Here is a 5,093-nt window from a genome sequence, read left to right as displayed (position 1 = left end):
CAAACAAACAAACAAACAAAAAACAAAAAAATAAAAACCAACAACAAAAAATGTAAAAACTTATTATAATTATTATGTTATTGTGATTTATGTTAGCTTACTTGAACAGATAACCAGTATAAAAAGTTTAGGAAGTTCAGACGCAACTAAACTGACTCTTCACTTAAAGCAAACAAATTTGTTAAAGATAAATAAGTAAATAAGATATACATATGTATTATCCTCAAGGAAAATACATATAGCTATTTAAAGTTTTTGAAGCACACAAAATTATTATGTCAGTATAAGATTTATCTTAACTATGAGCATAGATTCTCAAAATGTTTCTGAGGCAGCAGGTAATCTAAGGATTGTTTTCCTTAAAATCCTGTACATTTAAAGTATTAAGATTTCATTTTTTTAATTCTCTGAGAATTTGAGGATGTTTTATTTACTTACTTAAGCATTTATTAATACTGACAAATCAATGAAAACAGAGCTCCTTTCATTTAAGAGATGTTTTAGGTTGGAAAGCTTTTCAAACTTACACAAAAGGGAGAATCTTTTCTCAAGTACAAACATGCAGACTTACAGACATGCAGAATTTTTTGTTTTGTTTTGGTTTTGGTTTTGGTTGTTTCAAGATTTGATTTAAATGCCAGTTAGTTAACATATAGTGTAATATTATTTTCAGGAGTAAAGTTTAGTGATTCATCACTTTCATATAACACCCAGTGCTCATCACAACCAATGCCCTCCTTAGTACCCATCACTCATTTGACCCATCCCGTTGCCCTCCTCCCCTCCAGCAACCTGCAGTTTTGTTTTTGTTTTTGTTTTTTTTTTCCTCTATAGTTAAGAATCTGTTTTATGGTTTGCCTCTTCCTTTTTATTCCCCCTATGTTCATCTGTTTGGTTTTTCTTCCTTAAATTCCACATATGAATGAAATCATATGGTATTTGTCTTTCTCTGACTGACTTATTTCTTAGCATAATACACTCTCACTCCATCCACATTGTTGCAGGTGGCAAGTTTTCATTCTTTTTTATGGCTGAGTAATGTTCCATTGTGTATATATACCACCTCCTCTTTATCAATGCATTAGTTCATGGACATTTCAACTCTTGCTATAATTTGGCTATTGTTGAAAATCCTGCTATAACTATCAGGCTGCATGTATCCCTTTGAATCTGTATTTTTGCGTACTTTGGATAAATACCTAGTAGTGCAGTTGCTGGGTTGTAGGGTAGTTCTATTTTTAACTTTTAGAGGAACTCCATACTGTTTTCCAGAGTGTCTGCAAGTTTGCATTCTCACCACAGCATAAGAGGGTTCCCCTTTCTCCTCATCCTCACCAACACCTGTTGTTTCCCGTGTTAATTTTAGCCATTCTGACAGGTGTGAGATGATACCTCATTATAGTTTTGATTTGTACTTCCTGATGAGGAGTAATGTTGAGCATCTTTTCATATTCTAGCTCTATGCTGGTGGTAGTTTGATAGGGATTGCATTAAATGGATAGATTGTTTTGGATAGTATAGATATGTTAGTAATATGTGGTTTTCCAGTCCATAAGCATGGACTGCTATTCCATTTCTTTATATCCTCTTCAATTTCTTTCATGAGTGCTCTACAGTTTTCAGAGTACAGATCTTTTACCTCTTTGGTTAGGTTTATTACTAGGTGCCATATGGTTTTTGGTGCAATTGTAAATGGGATTGGTTTTTTGATTTCTCTTTCTGCTGCTTCATTGTAGATGTATAGAAATCCTACAGACTTTTTTGTCTATTGATTTTGTTTCCTGAAACTTAACTGAATTCATGTATCAGTTCTAGCAAATTTTTTTGTGGAATTGTTTGGGTTTTCTACATAGAGTATAGTGTGATAACATTTGTGAATAGTGAAAGTGTTTGACTTCTTCCTTGCTGATTTAGATGCCTTTTATTTCTTTTTGTCATTTGATGGCTGAGGCTAGGACTTCCAATAGTGTGTTAATTAACAGTGGTGAAAGTGGACATCCCCACCATGTTCCTGACATTAGAGAAAAAGTTCTCTCAGCTTTTCCCCATTGAGGATGATATTAGCTGTGGGTCTTTTGTACATGGCCTTTATGATGTTAAGGTATGTTCCCTGTATCCATACATTGTTGAGGGTTTTTATTAAGAATGGATTCTGTACTTTGTCAAATGTTTTTTCTGCATCTATTGAGAGATTAGACAGTTCTTATCCTTTCTTTTGTTAATGTGGTGCATCACATTGACTGATTTGCAAATATTCATTGACCTTCACAGTGTAGGAATAAATCCCACTTGATTATGGTGGATGACTATTTTATGTACTGTTGGATTTGATTTGCCAGGATTTTGTTGAGAATTTTCACATCCATGTTCATCAGTGATATTGGCCTAGAATTCTCCTCTTATTTGGGTCTTTCTCTTGTTTTGAAATCAAGGCAATCTTGGGCTCATAGAATGAGTTTGGAAGTTTTCTTCCCATTTCTATTTTTTGGAACATTTTGAGAAGAATAAGTATTAACTCTTCTTTAAATATTTGCTAGATGAGTTCCCGGGTGTCTCAGTCCATTAAATGTCCAACTCGTGATTTTTGGCTCAGGTCATGATCTCATGGGTGGTGATAATGAGCCATACTTTGGGCTCCAGGCTTTGTGGGGAGTCTACTTGGGATTCTCTCTCTCCCTCTGCCCCTCACCCCATGCCCTCTGTTTTTTTCTCTCTCTCTCTTTAAAATAAATAAATAAGGGTACCTGGGTGGCTCAGTGGGTTAAAGCCTCTGCCTTCAGCTTAGGTCATTATCCCAGGGTCGTGGGATCGAGCCCCGCATCCCTGCTGAGCAGGGACCCTGCTTCTTCCTCTCTCTCTCTCTCTGTCTGTCTCTCTGCCTACTTGTGATCTCTGTCTGTCAAACAAAACAAAACAAAACAAAACAAAATTAAATAAATAAATAAATAAATAAATAAATAAAAGGTAGAATTTACCTGTGAAACCATTCGGCCCTGGACTTTTGCTTGTTGTGTTTTTTATTACTGATTGAATTTCTTTGCTGATTATTGTTCTGTTCAAGTTTTCTATGTCTTTCTGTTTCAGTTTTGGTAGTTTATATGTTTCTAAGAATTTATCCATTTCCTCCTGATTGCAAAATTTGTTGGCATATGATTTTTCATAATATTCTCTTATAATTGTTCATATTTCTGTGTGTTGGGTGTGCTCTCTCCTCTCTTATTCATGATTTTATATATCTGTGTCTGTTCTCTTTTCTTTTGATAAGGTTGGCTAGTGATTTATCAATTTTATTAACCCTTTCAAACTCCAGCTCCTGATTTGATTGATATATTCTACTGGGTTTTATTTTGTTTTGTTTTGTTTCTTCATCATTTATTTTTGCTCTAATTTGTTATTTCCCTTCTGCTGACTTTAGGCTTCATTTCTTTTTCTAGCTCCTTTATATGTAAGGTTAGGTTTTGAAGTCTGAGATTTTTATTGCTTCTTGAGTTACGTGCCCGTATGGCTATATACTTCCTTCTTATGACCACTTTTGCTGCATCTTAAAGGTTTTGGACTGTCATGTTTTCATTATCATTTTTTCCATATATATTTTTTATTTCTTCTTTAACTTCTTGGTTGAACTGTTCAATCTTTAGTAAGATGTACTTTAACCTTCATGCATGTGTTGTCTTTCTAAATTTTTTCTTGTGTTTGATTTCAAATTTCATTTGAAAATATTTGTGGTGTGATCTCAATCTTTTTGTACTGGTTGAGGGCTAATTTGTGACCTAGAATGTGATCTGCTCCATAGAATGTCCCTGTGCACTGGAAAAGAATGTATATTCTGCTGCTATCTTTGAATATATCTGTTAAGTCCATCTGGTCCAGGGCATCATTCATAGCCATTTTTTCCTTGTTAACCTTCTGCTTAGGTGATCTGTCCATTGATGTAAGTGGGCTGCTAAAGTCCCCTACTATTATTCTATTATTATCAATGAGTTCCTTTGTGTTTGTTATTAATAGTTTTATATATTTGGGTGCTCCCAAGTTGGGGGCATATTTATAACTGTTAGATCTTCTTGTTGGATAAACACCTTTTTTATGATATAGTGCCCTTTTTCATCTCTTGTTATAGACTGGTTTTAAATCTAGTTTGTCTGATGTAGGTATGGCCATGCCAGCTTTCTATTGATATCCATTAGCATGAGAAATAATTCTCCATCCCCTCACTTTCAATCTGCAAGTGACAGACACATAGAGAGTTTATATTTCTGTTCTATAATATCATCCATAGGTCAAAAACAAACATAGAAACACAGTAACTGCTTACTCCAGATGCCAAGAGCTATTTTCTTTCCTAGTGGACATGAAATTATTAATTGATTCAAGCTCATAAATAGTAAAAAAAAAAAAAAAAAAAAAAAAGACAGACTGGATTCTCTATCATAAAAACCAAACCCCAATCATTGCTACCATCAATGAGGAATAAGTTATTAACAGAGTATGAACTTAAAAAGATGAAGAGCTCTTCACCTAAGCATCCAGAGATGACCTCTGAAAATGGTTCATTATTCACTTGACTCAGAAAACCCTACAAAATCATGCGAATCAGGAGGTTCAAATCTTAATGTTCACTCTAAGAACACACATGAAACTTCCCCGGCCATCAAGGGTATGCATATATGAAAAGCCACCAAGAATCTGAAAGATGTCACTTTGCAGAAGCAATGTGCCATTCCATTGCTACAACAGTGGGGTTGGTAGGTGTGCCCAGGCCAAAGAGTGGGGCTAGACACAGGGCTCATGGTCCAGGAAGAGTGCTGAATTTTTACTTCACATGCTTAAAATTGCAGAGAGTAATGCTGAACTTAAGGGTTTAGATATAGATTCTGTTGTCATGGAGCACACCCAGGTGAACAAAACCCCCAAGATGCAACATAGAACTTATAGGTCTCACAGTCAGATTAACCCCATACATGAGCTCTCCCTGCCACATCTAGATGATCCTTACTGAAAAAAAGCAGATTGTTTCTAAACCAGAAGAGGTTGCACAGAAGAAAAAGATGTATCAGAAAAGACTGAAGAAACAAAAATGTATGGCCCGGGAGTAA

The 5,093-nt window shown here is 35.1% G+C and overlaps 1 pseudogene; it reads left to right on the top strand.

Moving 5' to 3' along the window:
* Nucleotides 1–4,542: 4,542 nt before the first annotated feature.
* Nucleotides 4,543–5,093, top strand: LOC125095793 (60S ribosomal protein L17-like; annotated as a pseudogene).

Source organism: Lutra lutra, chromosome 3, assembly GCF_902655055.1.
Source record: "Lutra lutra chromosome 3, mLutLut1.2, whole genome shotgun sequence".
Classification (NCBI taxonomy): domain Eukaryota; kingdom Metazoa; phylum Chordata; class Mammalia; order Carnivora; family Mustelidae; genus Lutra; species Lutra lutra.
Note: the sequence above shows the minus strand (reverse complement) of the source record. Positions and strands in the feature narration are given on the sequence as shown.